The following is a 25495-nucleotide window of genomic DNA, read 5'->3' as shown; positions in this document are numbered from 1 at the left end:
CTTGACTTTTTAACCAAAACGAAAGCCCACATTTCCATGTTTTGGGAATTGAAAACCATTAAAACAGTAATTTCAACATGAATAAGTCAAATGTTCAGTAAGCCAGCTACGATTCTGAAAACAGTCCACGGAGCACGGACCACCCGATCCCAGCACATAGCACGTAATACTTATATCAGTCATACTATTTTCGAAACGTTTTTGTGTTCGACCGATATCATTTGATCCTATAGGTATATAAATTCAGACATTAATGACTATTTTGCGATATTGTCCTTTAACAAATATATATTACAGACTGTTGTATATAAATGATTATCATTGGCAATAAAACAATAAAGCGAAATAAGTAGATAACCCACTGTATCCCACTACAACCCACAGTTTAGAGACTCTTTCATATGAGAATATGGAGGTTAGGAGGAATACTTTACCAAGGGGTCAGAAAATGCAGTAATACCCGAGGCGTTCCTAGGCTTTTAAATCATTTTGTGATCCCGAAGAATCTTCATATCCCCATATTAAATGACATTTTTTATATCATACTCATAATAGTTATGTAACAATTTTACATTTAAGTTATCCCGTTATTCTTGAAACTCTACAGTATTTAGTGAAAGAATCCGAGACAATAACTCCATACGTGTTAACTGTGTGATATGTTTATCGTAAATCCCACTATTACGTGTAAACTGTGTGATATGTTTATTGTAAATCCCACTGTTACGTGTAAACTGTGTGATATGTTTATCGTAAATCCCACTGTTACATTGTAAACTGTGTGATATGTTTATCGTAAATCCCAATGTTACGTGTAAACTGTGTGATATGTTTATCATAAATCCCACTGTTACGTGTAAACTGTGTGATATGTTTATCGTAAATCCCACTGTTACGTGTAAACTGTGTGATATGTTTATCGTAAATCCCACTGTTACGTGTAAACTGTGTGATATGTTTATCGTAAATCCCACTGTTACATTGTAAACTGTGTGATATGTTTATCGTAAATCCCAATGTTACGTGTAAACTGTGTGATATGTTTATCGTAAATCCCACTGTTACGTGTAAACTGTGTGATATGTTTATCGTAAAATCCCACTGTTACGTGTAAACTGTGTGATATGTTTATCGTAAATCCCACTGTTACGTGTAAACTGTGTGATATGTTTATCGTAAATCCCACTGTTACGTGTAAACTGTGTGATATGTTTATCGTAAATCCCACTGTTACGTGTAAACTGTGTGATATGTTTATCGTAAATCCCACTGTTACGTGTAAACTGTGTGATATGTTTATCGTAAATCCCACTGTTACGTGTAAACTGTGTGATATGTTTATCGTAAATCCCACTGTTACGTGTAAACTGTGTGATATGTTTATCGTAAATCCCACTGTTACGTGTAAACTGTGTGATATGTTTATCGTAAATCCCACTGTTACGTGTAAACTGTGTGATATGTTTATCGTAAATCCCACTGTTACGTGTAAACTGTGTGATATGTTTATCGTAAATCCCACTGTTACGTGTGAACTGTGTGATATGTTTATCGTAAATCCCACTGTTACGTGTAAACTGTGTGATATGTTTATCGTAAATCCCACTGTTACGTGTGAACTGTGTGATATGTTTATCGTAAATCCCACTGTTACGTGTGAACTGTGTGATATGTTTATCGTAAATCCCACTGTTACGTGTGAACTGTGTGATATGTTTATCGTAAATCCCACTGTTACGTGTGAACTGTGTGATATGTTTATCGTAAATCCCACTGTTACGTGTAAACTGTGTGATATGTTTATCGTAAATCCCACTGTTACGTGTAAACTGTGTGATATGTTTATCGTAAATCCCACTGTTACGTGTAAACTGTGTGATATGTTTATCGTAAATCCCACTGTTACGTGTAAACTGTGTGATATGTTTATCGTAAATCCCACTGTTACGTGTAAACTGTGTGATATGTTTATCGTAAATCCCACTGTTACGTGTAAACTGTGTGATATGTTTATCGTAAATCCCACTGTTACGTGTGTAAACTGTGTGATATGTTTATCGTAAATCCCACTGTTACGTGTAAACTGTGTGATATGTTTATCGTAAATCCCACTGTTACGTGTAAACTGTGTGATATGTTTATCGTAAATCCCACTGTTACGTGTAAACTGTGTGATATGTTTATCGTAAATCCCACTGTTACGTGTAAACTGTGTGATATGTTTATCGTAAATCCCACTGTTACGTGTAAACTGTGTGATATGTTTATCGTAAATCCCACTGTTACGTGTGAACTGTGTGATATGTTTATCGTAAATCCCACTGTTACGTGTGAACTGTGTGATATGTTTATCGTAAATCCCACTGTTACGTGTGAACTGTGTGATATGTTTATCGTAAATCCCACTGTTACGTGTGAACTGTGTGATATGTTTATCGTAAATCCCACTGTTACGTGTGAACTGTGTGATATGTTTATCGTAAATCCCACTGTTACGTGTGAACTGTGTGATATGTTTATCGTAAATCCCACTGTTACGTGTGAACTGTGTGATATGTTTATCGTAAATCCCACTGTTACGTGTGAACTGTGTGATATGTTTATCGTAAATCCCACTGTTACGTGTGAACTGTGTGATATGTTTATCGTAAATCCCACTGTTACGTGTGAACTGTGTGATATGTTTTATCGTAAATCCCACTGTTACGTGTAAACTGTGTGATATGTTTATCGTAAATCCCAATGTTACATTGTAAACTGTGTGATATGTTTATCGTAAATCCCACTGTTACGTGTGAACTGTGTGATATGTTTATCGTAAATCCCACTGTTACGTGTAAACTGTGTGATATGTTTATCGTAAATCCCACTGTTACGTGTAAACTGTGTGATATGTTTATCGTAAATCCCACTGTTACGTGTGAACTGTGTGATATGTTTATCGTAAATCCCACTGTTACGTGTGAACTGTGTGATATGTTTATCGTAAATCCCACTGTTACGTGTAAACTGTGTGATATGTTTATCGTAAATCCCACTGTTACGTGTAAACTGTGTGATATGTTTATCGTAAATCCCACTGTTACGTGTAAACTGTGTGATATGTTTATCGTAAATCCCACTGTTACGTGTAAACTGTGTGATATGTTTATCGTAAATCCCACTGTTACGTGTAAACTGTGTGATATGTTTATCGTAAATCCCACTGTTACGTGTAAACTGTGTGATATGTTTATCGTAAATCCCACTGTTACGTGTAAACTGTGTGATATGTTTATCGTAAATCCCACTGTTACGTGTAAACTGTGTGATATGTTTATCGTAAATCCCACTGTTACGTGTAAACTGTGTGATATGTTTATCGTAAATCCCACTGTTACGTGTGAACTGTGTGATATGTTTATCGTAAATCCCACTGTTACGTGTGAACTGTGTGATATGTTTATCGTAAATCCCACTGTTACGTGTGAACTGTGTGATATGTTTATCGTAAATCCCACTGTTACGTGTGAACTGTGTGATATGTTTATCGTAAATCCCACTGTTACGTGTGAACTGTGTGATATGTTTATCGTAAATCCCACTGTTACGTGTAAACTGTGTGATATGTTTATCGTAAATCCCACTGTTACTGTAAACTGTGTGATATGTTTATCGTAAATCCCACTGTTACGTGTAAACTGTGTGATATGTTTATCGTAAATCCCACTGTTACGTGTAAACTGTGTGATATGTTTATCGTAAATCCCACTGTTACGTGTAAACTGTGTGATATGTTTATCGTAAATCCCACTGTTACGTGTAAACTGTGTGATATGTTTATCGTAAATCCCACTGTTACGTGTAAACTGTGTGATATGTTTATCGTAAATCCCACTGTTACATTGTAAACTGTGTGATATGTTTATCGTAAATCCCACTGTTACGTGTGAACTGTGTGATATGTTTATCGTAAATCCCACTGTTACGTGTGAACTGTGTGATATGTTTATCGTAAATCCCACTGTTACGTGTGAACTGTGTGATATGTTTATCGTAAATCCCACTGTTACGTGTGAACTGTGTGATATGTTTATCGTAAATCCCACTGTTACGTGTGAACTGTGTGATATGTTTATCGTAAATCCCACTGTTACGTGTGAACTGTGTGATATGTTTATCGTAAATCCCACTGTTACGTGTGAACTGTGTGATATGTTTATCGTAAATCCCACTGTTACGTGTAAACTGTGTGATATGTTTATCGTAAATCCCACTGTTACGTGTAAACTGTGTGATATGTTTATCGTAAATCCCACTGTTACGTGTAAACTGTGTGATATGTTTATCGTAAATCCCACTGTTACGTGTAAACTGTGTGATATGTTTATCGTAAATCCCACTGTTACGTGTAAACTGTGTGATATGTTTATCGTAAATCCTACTGTGTTGCCTCTTTATAATAAAACAAGTTTCTGGTTTTTGAAAGTGACAATCCATCTTTACTGAGATAACATTAGTTTTGTTGACGCAGTGACGTCACGAGCCATATTTTACAGCCTCAGACGACATTGGTGAATCGTAGGAGATTTGTACAGTATTGTACTGTTGAATATGAGAGAACAATTTGAATATTTTATGTAACGTATTCAATAAACTTATTTGTAACAAACATATGACAAATATAGTGAACTCGTTAACTTTGAACACAGTTTACTGTTCATATTACGGTGTAATCGTTTAATTTAGAATTGTATCCCAGCCAATCACAACATATTATATAAGGTGACGTATGAAACTACTCCTTATTAGTTAAACATATAAGTAAATAGAAATTCAATTTAATGTACATTATGTAAGACCATTTATTCTGATTTTGAAAATATCGACGGGCGACAACGTCAAAACACAATGACCATCAAACACAAAACCGATTCAAATAATCTGCCGCAGAATAAACTGCAATTGCACGTCAGTTCACAAAATCAGCTTAAATCATTGGAGGATTGTAACAGAATAAACAAAATGTTAAATTTTGCAAATGCAATAGCTGTGTATGCCGGTACCACCAGGTAGAACTCAGGCTCCCAAGCCCGTATCATCAGTAATTTGATACTGTGTGTTTGTTGACATGCGACAAATTATGACGGATTTAGATTCTTAGGTAGTATCCGTACTTTATTCACACACGGAAAGGGAGTGTGGTTGTTATTTCTAATTGTCGGTTTTGTAGGTCGCTAACCGGGAAATATAGAATCATTTTGGCGGCCAAAATCTTCCACGAGGGTTGAGATACCCAGCAAAATTGAGTTGTTTAGAATCATTATCAAAGCGTAGACATAACAAGAACGTCCAGTAGACAGGGATATCTCAACCCCCAAGCCGAGGGTTGGCGACCAAATTTTTACACGAGGATTGACATATCCCTGTCCACTTGACAGACCCATGTAAGATTGTTTTCTCTCGTTATAAAAAAAAATCAGAGGAGGAATTATCTTATAGTGTTGACAATTAATGGTGTCCTCGACAATACTATCCGCATGTATCGATGACGTCATTGCCATGCGCGTGTGAGCTGTCTTTTTTACCCCGTCAATTATCTTTGGGAGAAAGAGTTATCATTTCCTTAGCAACGACACGATATTCCTTTGCAGTACGGAAAATGGCTATCTCTATGTTAAGGAGACACAAGGATTGGCAAGAATAGCTCCAGTGAAAACTGATCAACAAAAAGATGCAGAGAAATCATTTTAAAGGAATTCCAAAATGTAAATTGTTATATAAAAAGTTGAACCTCAATAATCCGTAGGTACAGGTTGTCTCAACAATCGAGTCCAATTGACTCGAATACGCATATGCTCATATAATAATATGACAAGGGATTGTACGACAAAGACACTTATATAAATATAATTAGAATTCTCGATATGACGCTATGTTCGATATTTTTTATATATTAGATTTTACTGGCAGAATAAGATTAACAATCACTAGTAAAAAGTCGCCCTACGTTGTAGTGGTAATGTAATTCGATGAGTAGACACATTCTACATGGAGGAAATGGAATTAGTAATTTTCGTCAACCTCTTGTGTACTGTAACTTAAGTGTACATGACCAGAGGAAGTACTTGGTATTTTAGGCCATATTGCAATGCTGAAAGCAGACGGTAGTAAAGAATATGTAACGAAATCAGTGGAGTCGCGGGACGATACTGCAGAACGAAGAACATTTTTATAATGTTTATGTAAAATGTAAATTTACATTAATACTATACAGTAAAACACGTTTATAAGGAACATGCTTACAACTAATCAATGGTGATAACTTGATTATTTTACTTTTCAGAACAAGGTTGTCATACCATGTCTGTACTTATAGGTATATAACGAACTACGAAGTGATTTTATTGGTCCCCAGAGGTTCGTTATAACCGTGTATCACATTAATTAATTAAAGTCTATCCTCCGCTATGGCGTTGTGTATTTAGACAGGCTCCTTATGCTCACCATTAATCTATATTTATACAGTTCTACAGTTATATTTACTTCCTCGTACAATCAACAAAAAACTCACCGTGTATATAGCATACTGTGTGTAATATAAAAGTACATGTACTAGCACTAACTAGACCGGCTAGCTACGCATGTAGCTTTAACAGAAAAAAATATCAGATTATTTCATAACCACTCCAAAGTATTTACTTCCTGTTCTTCAACTATGACATATAATTGAATGCTGCAGTGACCGACATATTACCATTAGCTATCCACCAATAGAAAACAAACCCCAATTTGGCAGTTTGTCGGTGGATTTTCAAACGACGATATGTGGAACCTCAACCTTTTATAATGATAGCTTCCATTTTAATTTTAAATATTTCATTTTGTTATAAACAAAACTTGAAATTTGTCGCTTTAAATGAAATTATTAAACATAAAAGTCATAAAGAATATTTTTATCGAAAAGTTTATTGAATTAAGTATTCTTTTCCATTTACTTCATATACGGCAACAGTAAAAACGTCTAAAACAGATTAAATTATTGTAGTAAAGTTTCACTAAGTCAAAATTATCATTTTTTAAACCTTCAAACTTAGTACGAGAGTACTTAAATATTGGTTTTAATGTTTCTAAAGGTAGTTGGATCCTGACGGATATAGTTTGATTTGCAATATATGGGCCCTTTATTGTTATGTGTATGTAATACTACTAACTATTAAGCTGTTTAAGGCTTGATGCCTATTCGCAGTTCATTGGATTCTATTTTCAACCATTTAGAGGTCACATTTGATAACAACATATCACTCGGTTTGGTCATAATCGACTGCTCATTATACATCACAACCCATTTGTACTATGTTACCATGCAATAAATCTTAAAAATAGTGTCGATTGTCTTTTATCGAATTTGAAAGCGATTATTGAGGGCGTATTAGGGTCAACATAATCAATATCTCAGTTGTGGATTTTCTCATAAGTCTTAGCTAAAGAGCGAGAACCAACGAAAAGTCATTATTGGCGTAATTATTTCAATCTTCAAACAAATTGGCTCCAACGGTAACGAAACAAACATCTATACATGACTTGAGTTTGACGCCTTGCTTATCCTAAAGCGTAACCCAATCGTCCTGAAATTTCATGATTTAATTTATCCGCTTCAGCTTAGGAAAATTTCATTATGTTTCCAGTTAAACTTCGTTTATATGCCGAACTTATTGTTCTGAAGAACAACAAACCAATCTCAAAATGTTATATTTAAAAAAAATCGAATTTTCTTTACAAATAGCCTTGAATGTAATCTAAACTGCAAATTACAGCTTCATTCCCAGTGGCATTATGTTGTTGTAAATACAATGTGATGAAAAAAAACAAAAACAAAAACCAAAAAAAACACACACATACAGGTAAACAGAACATAAATTTATGGTACTGTTTTTAAAATCGCTAATGTATTTCCTCATAGGGAAGTGCTTCTTTAATACATAAGAACACCCCTATCATATACCAGGCAGTGAAAATGATTTGTTCTTATTTCCATTAAACGAACAAATATTTTAATTAAGCCATCAACAAAAATGTAATTAGATAAAGGACAATTTATCAAGGCGGTGCTTTTAATGATTGAATCTATATTTATAGACATTACACATTAGCCTTACAGTGTTTGTTTACATTCAAACCTTTGTTTATTTATAAAAAGGAAAACTATTTTTAAACACAAAATATCATACATAAGACCGAAAAACAACTGCAAGGAAAGATCACAGACAGTGATAATCTGATAAGGGGAATAATATGTATACACAGAGAGACACAAAGCCAGTGGCGATCCCACAGGTTTCATGATAACTGTGCTGAACCATAGACAATGGATTCCGACATAATAATATTGAATTTATTCGATATCAACGTTTAAAAAGCGTTTAGCAATCGACTTTCACAGTTTTGCCTCGTAAAGTCTTGTCTAAAATTACGATAGTAGTTAAGGGAATAAATATATACAAATACTCAGGTGATATATAACGAGTCTGCAATCAAAGTATTTTTTACAATTACAACAGCCGTTAGGGTCAATATTTCTTGTGCTAATTTACATATATCTATTTTCCTCTCCGACCAACGTGGTACCACTTTTGGACGATTTTCTTTCCTACCAGACAAAGAACAGTGATTTATAGACGTTGAAAGTGTTTATAAAAACTGTGTTTGATTAGTTTAGGGTCGTAAAGCGAGGTTTTCTCGATGGTACGGTATGTTTCAAAGCATCTTAAACATTCATGAATGATCTATTTGGGTAATTTGCCTGATGAACATACTGGTATAATCGTCTTATAATCTATATGTATTACATAGCCCCTACCATGTATATTCTTTCATCATCCATGAGGTCATATGTATAAAAACCTGAAAGTGTAATTTAGAAATGAAAGTACAAGTTCGTTCTCATTGAATTTAGCCGTCGGTGCTTCCTGGTGCTCTCAGATCCCTACACTACCCTCACGGAAGCTCCTTATAGCAATACATCAAATAAGAATGCCATATCTCTTTGCGTTCAATTGCCATTTGTGCATTTTTAAGATTTAGCAATGAATATTTTTTTCTCAATCTATCACCGTATTTTATCCGCTACACCACAAGACATTTATAAGAGTAACCGACGGCAAGTGTTATGAGCTAGAAGTAATCAGTCATGAACCTCTTGAGGTATTTGAATACTAAAACTTCCTATCACATTCGTATCGTTTTGAAATATTAAGGGCTACACTTGAAAGCGAAATATCAGATCCATGGCGAAATTAGTTCTTCAAAGTCGGCTTATGCACTCGTGCGTGCTCAATTAATATGGAAGTGGAGAAACTCGCCCTTCTTATCGCACACAAGTTAGCTTTGGCTTGCGTTGCATCTCTAAAGACGTTTTCGATTTCAGAGTAATTAAGTAAGTTTATCGACATTTTCTGTGTTCGTGACGATGTCTTGGATTAGTGAGTATAATGTTAAAGATGTGGACCGCTATAATCTCGATTTTATTACAAGTAAGGAATTTTCTACTGATTAAATGTCGATAATACTGACACCAAGGAAGCTGTGCCAATAATACAAAAAAAAATACTTCGATCGACCACACCGTGTCAAAAGCACTCTTCTCCCGCGTATTAACATGATGGAATTTGGAATAAAGTTCAAACTCAATTTCATTTCAGGAAACGTTGATTATACAATAAAATGTTATTTTCTGAACAAATATCCATCAAGGTAGTAATACGTTTAATGGGATCACAAATATGAAACGTTTTCTGCAGCCTACCAATGAACTTGCGATGAATCTGATCCCGAGCATTTAGTGTAAAAGCATATTTATTACAAGGGAGTAGAAACCACACGCGTAGACCGTTATTTTCGGTGTTTGGTTTCCGAGATAAATTTTGTGTCTTCGGTGAACATGTGGCCATTTAGGGACCAATTTAACGTAAAACATTACCGCAGTATCTTATAGTTATATGTCATAGACGCTCAGGGATCTATAATGATAAATATAACATAATACAAAAGTTAAGGTAAAAATTAAAAACAAAATCGATATTATTCTCCAAATGATGATTAATTTTGTATGATCATGTTTCAAGTTTCGTTTACGTCGTTTCATTAATCAATAAATTTAGCTTAAAATCGCCGAAAAGTACAAGAAGGTCGAAACATTTATTGCTTGTTAAACAAATTGTTGTCGATTAGGTATCATTTATGAGGACAGAGGATAAATGGATGAAGTGTATCAGGTTAATTAAATCAACGTAATTCTGGTAACACGACAACAAAGCTGAGACTGAGAGTCAGAAGAAAAGATTGTATGTATAAAACGAAACATGTCCTGGACCTTTTTTTATAAATAAATTATTTTCTTCCCTGTTACTTGATTATGTAATATTGTAGTATCCAGATTTAATACTAATTTTCCAATGGCAATATGGCAATACACGCCATTGGTAGTTTCCTATAGAACTGTGTTAAGATATCATTGTATGATTCTTGAACTAAACGAAAATAAACCATGCATAGAATTAAATACTTGTAAAAGCCATAATGTTAATTCGTTTGCATATTTCTACATATTGATCCGCGAATACGTAATTGTTGTTTTTATTTCAACTACAATTTCGAAAATCTCGTTTTGTTTACCCAAGAAAATATCCACCTTCTGGGTATGTGGGTCGGTAACAGATGCTTGAATGACGGTTATGTACCTATGCGGATATTCATTAAGTGACACTTAGATGTGATGATAAGATAATGAATCTACGTACCTTTGGCGTGTAAACATTGAGATACAGGCAATCTTCACTACTCTTGTTGAAGCCCGGCACATGAAATTCGATATAGGAAAGGCCTCCACTCGGTTGAGGACAGGCAGGAGCTAATTCTATGGCATTTAGTGTTCCCTCGTGCCATGTATTTGGAGCGACAGGGGGCTGTAGACAAAAATACGGAAATTAACAAATATTATCAAACATTGAATCTTCATCATTTAAACAAACTAATCCGCTCTGTAAATATAATTAATGTCATCATTTCTCCATTAAATTAGCCATAAATATTTTCCTTGAACTCCTGATAATATTTCAAATAACAGAATTGCGTAATATTGTAACTAGGCCTTATATCAGGATTTAACGTCAATTAAGCATGCATGGAATCGACTAGGTTGGACTGGAAGATAATCCTTAAGGATGGGTAGATATCGTCTTTGTAAATGGAAAATGCGATGTCCGCGCTGCTGATATTGCTAATTATGGGAAGGAAGATTCGGATGGGTACAAGATGATGTGCTTAGGGATGGTTGTCACCACCATCTGACCTTCTGACAGACCAAAATCGGGAGGCGGATAAGACGGATCTTTCATAACATATATCCTTAAAATCCGAACGTCGGCAATATTTAATATCAACAGGAAACCACGTAAAGTTTAAGTGTCATGTTGAGTGTTATGACAGAGAGCGCTTGCTCTACTGGAGCTGCAGGTTTCATTCTTATTGTTATTCTTAGCTCAGTCTGAATAAATCTGTACCTTTGTCTAATATATTATCTAATCACCAATTTTTGAGTTTATATTATTATTTTTGCATTATGTCAATACTAATGTTGGTTAATTTCATAACCTCATTACAGAGCTGAAGTATCAAACACGACACTGCATCTGACATTGATGTTGTGATCGTTGAAACCAACAACAGGAAATAAAAACTTCCAGGTCAAACATTATCTACAGGAATTTATAATAAATGTGCTATGCACCTACACGTATGGTAATTTTCAGCTAAAAGGCAAACTTTATGAAACTATGTGGAGATATTCTTGATATAAGTCGAAGATGGATAGATGCATCATAAAAAATGTTTGAGTGTGCCCTGTCTTGATAATTTTACTGGATACAACCCAAACGGAGAAACTAAAACCCATGTTTCACAGTAGGTTTCAATGCTTAAGTTACATATTCGATAAATTCCTCATAAATTTGGTGAAGGATTACAAAAAACCTTTTTTATCACGATCTGCTAAAAGCTATGTGGTTAGTCCGGTTACTTATCCTAATCAGCTCTTTGCTGTAAGAAATAATCTCCACGGGGAGTAAGTTCGATGTCATTACCAACAGTGCACTCATGGTAGATTACTTTTTTCTTTCTATCACAACAGCGCCAGTAGGTATTAACAGTTAAGTCGGATATTTTTACTGTTACCCTCATCGGAGATTTTAAACAAGGTTCAGTATCCGGTTCTACTGGTTCGCAATCAAAAAGTTTTATCTTAAAATACGGCTGCAGTGGTGAGATTAATAATATATTTTCTTCTCTCATTTCCTTCCTGCAAATCTACCTGCTAAACGGTAAGGCGGTTTGGCGCGATACGAATATTGCTCGAGCCAGTGAGGCCTTTATTGCATAACTATTGGGCTGGATATTACATCGCTCCGGGGAATGACACATAATCCGGATATAGCCTGTTCAGAGTTGTAGTATCCAACTAATTCTTTTGTAAAACAAAAACGGTTTCAGAGCTATGCAATTACGTACATAACAAGTGCAGATACCCGCTAGATATTTCTGCCCCGTTCAACACCGTGGTGTCCTGAGCAAACCGATACATCTAGCATAAAATTTGAAATTTTCTTTCTATTTTCAAATCGTAAAAATTCCCCGAGAGAATAATTTAGAAATGATATTCAAAATCGAATTTCTATTTTGTAGAGAAGACTTTTTGTATTTGTTCCATTTATCGCCATGGTAACGAAGGCAATTGCAGCTTAAAACAAGGATAGAATGTGTATTACTAGTGGATCTGCCTTCTAAGGTAGAGTTCATTGCTTTTCTAGATCGCAAGATATCAAAGGCAGTTCTATTGACCAGGCTGAAACAAACGTCATTACATTTCTTAATCTGGTTTCCCAGCCTGTAATTTTTCCGGGAGAACCGGATCATCTCGGACGTAGCACCGATATCCTTTGGATTATAACAAGACAGGAAATTAAATCTCTTCTCTAAGATGAATCAGAAAGAAAAAAGAGAGAGATTATTCGTATCGACCTTTATCAGACGACATTTCCTAATCGAAACGTCTTTAATGACTATATTGAAACAATGCAATACCGCCTTTGAAATAATTCCGACTCTTAATGAAATCCCGTTACACAACATACAATAAACATGCTTTAATTGCCTACGTCTTCAAGCCAATATTTGGCTCCGTATTATTTTCAATATTGATATTGATAAGATTAGAATGGAAGCAAACACGAAAACCCGTGTAATTTGAACATGCATTCCATGGTATGTAGATAAAACCGAAATGATCTCGTATGAAATCATAGTCTAGAGCACATATTCTTTAAGATTGTTATTATTTGTTTGCGACACCAACGCAATCAATATGTTCGAACTATTGTGCTGATACAGATGACGTAATAATCATTTGCTCGCTTAGTTTCAACAACTCACCTTGTTTGAACATTCTAGAATAATTTTCCCTTTCATAATATTTTGTAAGTGTTCTAATTAGACAACCTTACGTTTGTCACCAAGTATTTTGTTCCATAATTAGCTTTTTAATTAAGCCTGTTTCAACAAAATTAAGAAACGAGACAAGAATATATCCCTGCGTGGAAGAAATTAAGGGACTCGATTAATGCATTTTGTAATGAAGAACTATCACGCCAATACCTTAACTCAGTATTTTCATCACTTATTTTAAGATGTACTTTCAAACGCCAGTGCGACATTTACAACTTCCTGTACCTTTGCCTGAGACCATATTCATCAAATATTCTCTAACACGCTTTCTGGTCCTGTATTATAAGTAAATATACGTACTTTCCTTTTGTATAGTACAAACCCTAGAGACTTGACTTCCGGTATAACACTACGACGTATTCCTGATGCGTGTTGGATATTGTCACGCACATGTATTAGTTAAGAGTACTGTACTAAAGTATCCGTCAACAAAGACATGCGACAATGCATGTTGGCAATTTTATAGACATCATTAATACGTAGAAGTAAGCATGGAATTCCCGTGGGTCTTGTACATAAGAGAGGACATAATAAAGGGTGGTAATGAGTGGGAGAGGTCAGCTGTGAGATGTGGGCTATAGCGCATCATGACCATGTCCCAACCTCCAGTACTTTATCATAACATGATTGATCAAAAGACGTCATTGTGGTCACCACATCCCCTGGGCAAGTCCTTAGTAAAACATATGGATGGGTCTGCTTTACCAGACACGCAATTCGTATGGGACTTACAACGCACCACTTCAAGTATCAAACCACATTGGTTTGTTCTCTTGTTATTGCGTGAATAATCTAGGCAATTGTCGCTATAGCCCTTTACTACCTTCATCGTAACATTTTCTATATATGCAAGTAACCACATTACCCCCTTTGATATACTTATCTATTGTCGTATGCAACTCTGATATATATGTTGAGCCCTTTTTTGCCTGCGTTCTGCGGCAATACCACACCAAGAAGTAAATTAGTAAAGCGAGCTCCTATATTATTTCAAAGTCAAGAACACTCGACGAATTACAGACACGAACGAGTTGGCGAACTTAATGTTCGTTATTAGTCTACTACTTGTATTGTTAGCCTAATATCCGACTCGTTACAAAAACCTGACCTAGTTATGCGATATAAATAGCCGATTGTCTTACTTGTCCGTCTGCGTGATCCTAAACAATCACCATAACTGGCCCACTTACCACCGGAGGTGACGTAGACCTTATGACCATTTCACATCCGGATTTACCCCCTGAGACTCCATAACGGTCGACAGTGGATTAAAACCCTAAGCTATATGGGAGTACCTGCTTGTTATTTTTCGTTAATGATCTAGAAATTACATTTTTTTCTTCCTTAATTAGCTGTCGTCGTTGCTAAACTCTCTATTAGCTCAAATACTATGCTGGACACCGCTATGACATTCCATTACTAAGGTTAATTATAAAAACTATCAGTTTATTGGCCTTCCGCAAGTATCATGTTATGTGAGTGAGTACCAGTCATACATAGTCGATGAGTAAGTTATGTCATGAAGACATCAGCCAGCACACACACTATTCGTAAAAAAAGTATTGAAAGAGAATACCGAAGCCATATTCTCACATCACAACACGTAGTTTTATATCCGGATAAGGTCAGTTCTCAAGGGAGCGATTAAGATACAAAACTGTAACCTGCGATGACCTGCCAATAGTATGATAAAGCTAGATATAGTGACCCACGGGATGTCTCTTTCACCACGAATCAATTTGAATCAATTTGTTTGATAGCACTATGAAAAAGAAATAAAACACATCCAAAATATCAGTTATGTATTGTAGGCTGACCACCAGCACCTAAATCTATAAATAATCTATTTACGAATTGCTTAGCAAAATATCTACATTAAATTAGATCAATGAAATCAAATAGATAAGAATATCTATTTAAAGGTAATTTGTTTTATAATAAATATTATAAGTACCAAACAAGAGTAAATAACCTTAAAGTAGACTAATCAAAACGAGTTTATCAAATAAGTCAGGCTGGAACCATGGAAGTTTAAAACGCGAAATTAATTGTATATCATCAATGTAATAGCCGTTTTCATTACTTCAGGACAAAACAAAACCCGATTCAATGTAATGCACTGTACTTATTGTTATTTGGTATGATCACGTAGAAACAGACTTATAAACATATGTATTTATATTAAAACATTTATGTAACTGCCTCAGTCAAATTGTGCTGATGAGAGAAACCAACCAATATTTATCTAGTCACCTGCTCCTCCGTGACCTCGATCCATCAGCGTGTAACGATAAATCAATAGGTATGTCAAACGTACACATCCTATTACCCAAACCTATACACAACCCAAGATCTATTATGAAATGCAGCCTCCAGTAAAATACTCAATTTCACAGCGTGATATATCACCCCTCCGTGTTCGCCTGGATGTTTTCAAGGCTCTCTGGGCCGCCTTAGACGACCCTAGCGAGGTGGTATAAGCTCTTAGACTAACATAAAAAAATTTACACAAACTGCATTCCAGTTTTAAGTCCCCTCTCCAAGAATTCTATGCTTCATAAGAGGTCACCACATCAACTTTCTGCTCTAAATTGAAACGTTGGTTCCAATAAGACCGAAACCGTAGTTAACCAATTTTAATCTTGATAAGGTTTTACTATAGAGTTTTCGAGAGGCAATTGTTAAACTCATGGAGAATCAATCGTATTTTATGTTTTCTTGATTAATTCTGAAGCCATACTTGTTCTATATCCATTTTCGTTTTCTCATGTTTAAGCATTCTAACAGATATATAATAATTACAAATACATAACGTTTGATACAATACTCATAAAACTGATGTATTTCTTTACATGTAACTATATAAGTATGTTGCCTTGAATCAAATCTACGTTTTACCAGAAATACACCGAACACGTTGTTGACTATATTGAAAAGAAACATGTTAAACATCACGTTTTGGCGGCAGGTAGTATATAAAATTTGCCCCTATTGAGACGAATTTTGCCTTTTTTTCTTGCACATGTAGTATATACCAACACAACTCTCTACCCCTCTTTTGTAATATATGGTCGAGTCTATGTATTACCAACGTCTAATACTAATTCAATGAAACATACTGCCAGAGATTAAACAGCCTAGTCTGCCCAGTCCTATTATACAGGTAACAGAAAACTGTTTGTTTAAACTTACTTCTTTGATGTTTGGGCGGCCAGTGGACAAAACCCATACTTCCTCACACAGGCGAACACTCAACTCAATACCAAATGTAAGGCGGTGTCAAGAAAGACAATGGATTTTGCTTTATATCATATACCGATGATTGAAATGTCTGGTGTCGTAAGTCACTGATTATATGCGGTCGAAAAAGAGACCTGCGTACTGCCAAACCAATTCTGAACATTGCAAGGTCATATCTAAAATTAGAGTTACCGGGATTCAACGAGTAAAATATGCATGACTGATCAAGATTGGATGAAATAGATTTCTGCATGTAGTAAATAAGTCTATCCTTGATCTTTGTACAGAACACTCAGACACATTGTCATGATGTGTACGGCATACGGAGAAAATAACACTGGCATAAGAGTGGATGACTCTGATAGACTGTACAAAACGTCAGACCCAGAATTGAATCTGGTGTATCAAAAAGGATGCAGTCAGATTTCATTCATCCCTGATTTACTACACAATATAAATAATGGTTACATCGGTCACAGGTATTAATATTTACAGCGCAACATATCGTCAACGTCTCGTCAGATGTTTGTACGGCTTACCCAAATACGAAGGATTCAGTTCCGTACCAGCTCAGATATCAAAGACGCTAGTCCAATTCTTATACTCTTCAATCGCGGAAATCCTAAAATATCTTCACATTTACGGACAACGCCCTTCAGGAGATTCAATACAGTTATCGATAGTTTCTAATGACCTATACGATTACTTTCAGAGAACACAGCCTTCACATACGATGCCGTTGTCCGGCTGCTTTGATCCCGGATTACTCACGATCTCCGAAACCCTAAAACGTCAAAATATTTGTACGGAGAACCGTAAGGGTGCCTTCAGACACAGTGTAGTGATGACCACTCTTTATAACGATCAATGCGTGTAGCTGCTGATTCTTAATATATTAGAGACTTTCCAACTCCACTTAACTTCTACTTGTAGTTTATGGGAGAAAACCATCTCTCGATCTTGACGGTCGAAATGGACGTCCAGTAAATGACAGAATAACAATCTTGTTTACACAAAATAAATCCTCGATGATGTTTTGAGATCCGCACGTTTGGTTTTGAAATTCCTAAATACTGGCTTATGAAAAACGCCGACACGCCGACAGTGTACAAACATTCCGAACCATAGACATCAAATATGCTGGTTTGTTATTGGTAACAATGAAAGAAAAAAGTAACGGAAGGTTTTGGTGATATCTGTAGTGTAAACTGCCTTATTGGACTGGATTTATTTTATTTACGTCGTATTAAACTCCAATCACTTAATACTCTGTCTGGTTTAGGGGATGAAGGAAGTTCAATCGTAGAAAACCCAACCTACCTACAGATAGTACCTACATACAGATAGTACATAGCAACTGCCCTGAGTGGGTTTTCAACATACTGCCCAGAGATTAATGGTAAAATGCTTCAAAACTTTTCAAAACAATTCGGTCATCGCAGTCCAATACCACAGTGAAAGATAATACGTTATTGATTTGTGTTCAGAATGGAAGAAGTAAGTCTTCAACTTAATATATAGGTCCCTTTCATAACAGCAACTAACTATAGGTATCTTCAGTAGATTAGGAATTAAATGCCATTATAATTAACTTTGAGGCTTCATCGTATAAGATAACCAAAAAAACTGGTTAAGGGGAGTGTCTTAATGCAGGAGTTAATCAATATCGAGTCAAGCCTTAAAATGAAATACGTTTTACTTCTACCGCAGGAGGCAAACAAAACAAGAAATATGTCTAAAGCTCTATCCATCACAGTGGAAGGATAGACTCTACGGGATGGGGCGAGAGTGGACGAAGATAACACTGTATTTTGGCTACAATGTATATAAAATCATCATTTAGGGAAAACATTAATATGCATTTATTACAGTTTTACAAAACTATATGTAAATGTTATGTATGGTGTGGTCATTATTGAATTGTTGTACAAAACGCTTTGTTTGACGTCATTGTATCTGAATTCAATTGTTTTGATGAGTATTTGAATGTGTCGAACATAATCGAAGACGTAGACCCAATGTCTAACGTTCGATTAATACTAAACGGCCATAAACGGATTATGCAGCATAAGATGACGTTATGACCGAAACGTAAATCCAAGTCTGAGTATTGTCTTATGCCTTACTACCGACAAACGAGGGAAATGATGTAAGCAAAGAAGAGACAACACTATCTCGTTCGATCAAGATCATTATTACTTGGACAAGTTCCATACTGACGGAGATCATGCATATGAATCATTTTTGTACATTAAAGACATAATCACCATGATATATGTAAAATGTATTATGCAGCCATTTAATATGTTTATTTTTGAGGGGATTTGACTAATGTAAAATAAAGTATTTGATTGTAAATAAAACCTTATCACTTATAGAATTAGACAGAACGGTGGTAACGCATGATGTATGACTTCATATCAATAGTCAGCTACGAATAAACATTTTCGTGAAAGCTCTCAGGGATAAGCCGTTTGGATAGGGGGTCTTTGATAGTTCTGCAGTTTGATATCATGGAATATCAACCACGCCTGCGTTTTTTCTTTTCAAGCGACAAAACCAATTTCGTTTATATCTAAAGCGAGTATAACGATATTTAACTTTAAAAATAACAAAGACCGGGTAATGCTTTAGATTAAAGTTACATTGGTTTGAGAAATGATTGCCATCTCTAGCAAGGTTAATTAAACATAATCAGGTAAAATATCGACCTTGTGTTTAACATGGCGTGCTGATTGCGTATAAAATCACCGTTCGTTAGAACATGCTTCTTGAGCTAGTTTCCATTATTTATAGAAATTCGGGTTTGATTCTTCAAAAAAAACATAACACACTTTTTCTTGGATGAATAGAAATTGATTAGTGTTGAGTTGATCGTGTAATCTCCGTTCGTGGAGTCGTTCTCCATTATATACGAGGCTATGAAATGGGCCTAATCCATCTTCGGCGTCTGGTCGATGAGGTTAGTGAGAGACGGACCATTCGATGGTACCGCAAGGAAGGAGCACACATAGAATTATCGTGCATCGAAATACTGCGAGTAACAAACTGATTTACAACTTAAGCATTTGTGAATGAGCCAACCATGGTAATGGTTTATCGACGTGAATGTAAAAGCCAATCAGAGAAATTGTTGTAAATTGGAAGAAATAAAAACCAATGAACTGAAGCGTAATATCGTAGTTAAATGTTAAATAGCACCCCCTTCTCAAATAGCCTCCATGTTAGACCAGTCTCTTTAATCATATAACCAATTATGGTAATTTTTTATGACAACAAACGTTTTTATTTTTAGTTTCATCGTTTGCTCTGCACTACTGGAACACAAAATCAAAGGAAATAATTATTACAATCCGTAAATCGTCATTCAATGTAAATTAGCGTCACAATGTTAGTATGACACATGTTATGCAGTAAATGTTCAGTCTCACAAGGGTTAAAGAAATGTAAATCTATTTTATCGTGTTAAGGTAAAAAAAATGCATGATTTCAACGCCATTTTATTTTCATTAGTAATGCAATTGCATTTTAGCGTGATAAACATCATCTATACAGGGAGACACAGAAATGCAGTGAGTAAATTGAACAAGCTAGCACAAATATGTTTAATGTTAAGTTAAAAAGAGGTAATTTTGGTATTTCCTTGCAATTCATTAATTAAAACATAAATTCGCACACTCGTGAAACCTCGCAGTGAAGTAGACACTCGCATAACTCGAAGTTAATGTTTAATTCGAAGTATTTGATGTTTTTAGAAACCTTTCCCTGTAAATCTGACTGATAACGTTATCTCAATAAACAGTTCTTTTCTGTGTGTTTACATAACAAAATCTCCTGAGCTAATGCTATACCATTAGAGAACATGTTACATAGGTAATCTAAAGGTGTGAATATCGAAATACATTTATATTGGGAATGTCATGATAAACCAGGATTAACCAAATAATTACATGTTGTGTCTCAACAGGGTATCTTCATTCTCACGTTTTGTCTATATTTGACTTGATTTTGATATGTTTATGTTGAAACAGAAAGTTTTATTTTATGTGACTGAAAGCATCCCAAGTGTAACAAATATTGCATGAATTGAACTAAACTATTAATTTTGGACTTTTTTTTAAATTTGATTTCGATATATCGTGTAACAAGTTCATTTCGCCGGTGAGGATTTCGCGATTTCATGCAATAAAAATGAAATGTTTACACTGTTTTCGGCACGGGTTCACAATTACGTAATGAAAACTGATAACACTCACCGTTTGATATAATTTTACGGATTAATGATAGTAATTATATTGAGGATGATGTTACCAACGGAGGGCGTTCACTATATCTGTCAAGGAGTGTCTATAACAGCACACAGGTGAATTATATCATGTCATTCATATTTACAATGTATCACCTCAATATCATTTATCTATATCTGGCATAAACGTTATCCCTCTTGGCGAATATGAACTGCGATCAAAATACTTCGATGCGTATTTTGTGTTAAATAATGTGCTCTGCCTATAACGAAAATTAATCGATAATTATCTTGTTCGCTTAGGCCCAATGAATGAAAAACTAAAGAAGAAAATATAAAATAGACCTCAAAAATCAAAAAATAAATTGAACACTCGGTAGATTTTTATGTATAGAATGACGCGGTGATGCATGCATGTCTTGTTTGTTAATGTTTATGTTTTTATATACATTACTCTGTCTAGCGTGTAGGAGCTATACTATAATCCACTATTTTATGGAGTGCTCACAGCTTCCGTTCTTAGCCCCTTGGGTATAGGTACGCTCGCGACACACACACTTCTCTGGGCCGTCATTCTTCAATATTTCAAAACCTTGCAACTTAATTTCACAATTTGTCTTCCCAGTGTCTATTTTTAACTTGATATTTGTTGTTGGCATTCCTTGAAATGTGTTATTTGAAATATATAGACACCAACTTCTCCCGCGGTGTATTGATTGCTTATGACTGCCAACTAACTTACCACGTGATAAAGAAGAACCCTGGAGTGACAAACATAAATAATTGGAACTGTCGTATAATATCTAACACTCATTGTTTTAACACGTCAGACTGCATCAGACAATGACTGCGTGTTAAATCGTACAGAACATGCAGAAATGGTGATACAATGATTAATAACTAATTGGTCAACCCACACATCTCTGTCTATTAGTTGTTTATTCTATCCTGATACATCGTTGTATAATAGTTGTGTAAACTAGGTAACATAATATATACGGTTGGATACATTGTTTCAAAGGATCATGCTTGCAAGATGTTTTATGCATCTAGTTGATATTGACAAGTGACTACTCCATAAAATGCATTACTGATATCTTACTAGTTGTGTTAAAAATTGTTTTTGAAAAATTAAAATAATGTGATACAACATACCGTGATTAACCATGTCCCATAAATCGGCATATAGTGATGACATATTCGCCAATTTATGCCTTTTTTTAAGATAACAAATATAACAGCTTTGCATATAAACTCCAATGGGGGTCTGGGGCGAAATATTTTAAACACTTTTGTAGAAAAGTTACATCAACATCCCTGGAGGTCTTAGGCGATATCTGTCAGACAATTTTGTAGAATAGTCACATCAACATTTTATCATATACGACCAGATGTTATCGTAATTTACCAGAGTTGAGATGTCCATGGTTTACATGACAAGTTATCCTTCCCTATATTCTGTTTACCATTCGCCTAAGTATGTCTTTTTAGTTTGACTCATTACAATCGCTCATCATGTTTTGTTTTCAGGCCACCGTTTATTTCTGTAGGAACGATTTTCAAAAGTCTATTTTGTACATGTAATTACCATTATCTAGATGTTTCAATTCGATTTAGTTAATAAAGTAAAACAAATTTAATGATAGTAAATTAATATTGATATCAAATAGATACGTATACTGCTTACTGAAAAGGTTTCAAGCTGCCTTATATAACCCATTGAAATATTAATTGTTTTGTACATATATATGTAGTGTAACGTATCTTATAAGGATTCGTTTATACAATATACAAATGTACCATATTCCCTTTTGTCGATTCACATGCGTCCATAGCAAACAGAATATAATGAGTCGACATACAGATTACACTGGGATTATCCAAAGAGAGGGATTACAAGACGCTTTCATAGCAACATATGGCTTGTAACTTGCAACTCATACCTTGATGTTTTATTGCAGTTTTACAACGGTAATATACCGAAATAAGTTCCAAATAAACACTACTCCTACTCTAATATGGCATTACCTCCCAACTGCTGGTGTTTCTGGTTGTAAATGATTAACTACTTCTTAAACGGTGATTAACTACATATATTGCGATCACTAATTAAAGCTTAATAGCATATTTTGTGCGCATGCTATTTAATTTCCATCATTATCATTATCAAAGGAAATGTGTACATAGATGTAGTCACAGCACGAGGTAGTATGGCATGAGTATCAACAAAATGTCTATTTTTTCTGTGACGTTTCAGACACTAGGCCCGTTTTACTATAAAGATACTACAAAGAACGCAAACAACTGAATTTCATGCATGACAAATTGACTTGCAGTGTCGGGTTTCTTCTAAATTATTTTAAAATGTAGAACTCATAAATGTAAAAATTGTTATAAAAACGTCGAGGGATAAGGATATGAACGTTCTACATGAAGGATATGAACGTTTTAACCTCGGGATCATTTTTACCCTTGAATAGAAAATCACTATCCTTCATATCCACATATGAAAGAGTCTTATATTATGAAAAGATGCTTTAAGTAATTGATCTACCAGCAGTGAACAATCAATAAACTGTTAAGTTATTCGTGTATTTTTTTCAATTGGAACAAACTGAGTCGTCGGTAGGAAAAACAACTTAGTACATATAATCAGTACTTACATAAACAAAGCAGCCCTGCTAATTGGAAGATAACGCTAGTGACATTTACTTAATACTGTGTAATAGGGAAATGATGACGGTCTGACCTTTATTGTCAATCTGTTATAAAATGTCAGCTCACAAAAACGAGGGTTTGTACAATTATACAACTAGGAAATTACACTGTTACTATGGCATAATACAGGAATAAAATCCAATAAAGTCAGCCAGTAATTTGATAACGTACAGAATACACAAGAACAGATAAAACCTATGTTGCATTTTTGTCTCAGTTTTCTAATAATTTATTTATTTAACCATTTGTGATTCCATAATCGGGACCAGTTTTTACTATATCGTTAGAATGAATTGACTTCATGAAACAGTTCTTACTGTTTAAATGTAAACTGGGTTTTATTTTAATGCATTTTTGCATTCAATTTAATATTCCTGTAGCATTATTGTTTCAGTGGCAGATCTCATCACTTGTATAAAACGTACTCTTAGCATCGATAAAAGAAATAAGGATGGGATACAAATCATCTAGTTTTACGTTTTCTAATCATCAGAGCATTTGACACATCCATTTTAAAAAGCGTTTTAGTATTCGTTCAATTGTTATATCCATTCTTTTTATTTCTCCTTTTTTCATCTAGCTATCATTAGGTTTCCTTTCATCAAGATGTGTATACTTCGTTTTTCTCCACATATTTGATGAAAACCGAACAGTGTCCAAATAACAGACAAAGGATATATGTTAGCAAAGATCTCCTAAATACCTTGTCACTGGTCATGTCACTGATTGTCGTCTGGAATATTGTTGCGTTGAGCCAATTTCAAAAGTTGGTAAGCTGCAAATGTCATCTGACCATGGTGCTTTATTAGCCAATGTGAAATCTTCGTTAATGTTGTATGAATAGATAACATACATTGTCATTATATTTGTCATATTCATTGAAAGGTTTGCGATAGTTTCTGAAATCCTAATAGCAGAAACATATACAAAGCTTATATAGAAAAAAAATAAAGTCATTATTTGGTTATGTAGTGGCCCGTTGCTTTGCTGTAAACAAAATCGACAATATTTATAAAATTCGATGATCAAAAATTGTCATTCAGATTCAAGTCCTGGCATAGTACGCGTCGCATCATGTTTTATAAGTGAAAAAGAAATGCTCATTCGCCATTATACTGAATGGTAACCTACGTTATTGTTATGTCATTATCATTACCAAGTTTGCAGGATAACGACCGTTGTCACTGCCTTAGTAAGGATCTACACACGATTGGTTCCAAACCGACAGATAAGTGATACACAACAACAATGGGCCGTTTATAGCCACCGCTGGTTTCCTCCTGTCGCTATTGTTAGCTCGACGTTTGTTACGCCACGCTTGATTGTAAGATAACTACTTTCTATATTGATATGTTAAGCTATCACGCAGTTTTACGTCTATATTTGTTCGATCATATATACCTGAACGATTTTCACACGTGTGAAATCGCTTTTGATAGTAAAGGAATTTGGCGTCCCTGTGAGTAGCGCTGTTTACGAGGCTACGAACAATTATACGGTAGATTCGCAGTTTAATCATGCATGAGTGTAGGCAATATATCAACAATTCAGTACCAGTCTCCCCTAATAGGGGGCGTGCTAATTGTCGTGCAGAGCTTGCGTGGAGTTAGGCACCATTCAAGAAGTACCTTTATATTCTATATTACGATATCAAAACCCTAAAATAGTACAGCTTTGTACAGTACTTGAATTTCATCAAAGCAGTGTTCTAAAGTTTAATGATTAGTCCGACAAGTATCGTATGTTTATAATAAT

General features: G+C 35.0%; 1 pseudogene; it reads right to left on the bottom strand.

Moving 5' to 3' along the window:
- LOC138325824 (acetylcholinesterase-like) overlaps positions 1-25495 on the bottom strand; it is a 129766-nt pseudogene that overhangs the window by 32661 nt on the left and 71610 nt on the right.

The sequence above is a fragment of the Argopecten irradians genome, chromosome 6, assembly GCF_041381155.1.
Source record: "Argopecten irradians isolate NY chromosome 6, Ai_NY, whole genome shotgun sequence".
In the NCBI taxonomy this organism is placed as follows: Eukaryota; Metazoa; Mollusca; class Bivalvia; order Pectinida; family Pectinidae; genus Argopecten; species Argopecten irradians.
The sequence above is the reverse complement of the archived record's forward strand: the minus strand, read 5'-3'. Positions and strand labels throughout refer to the sequence as shown.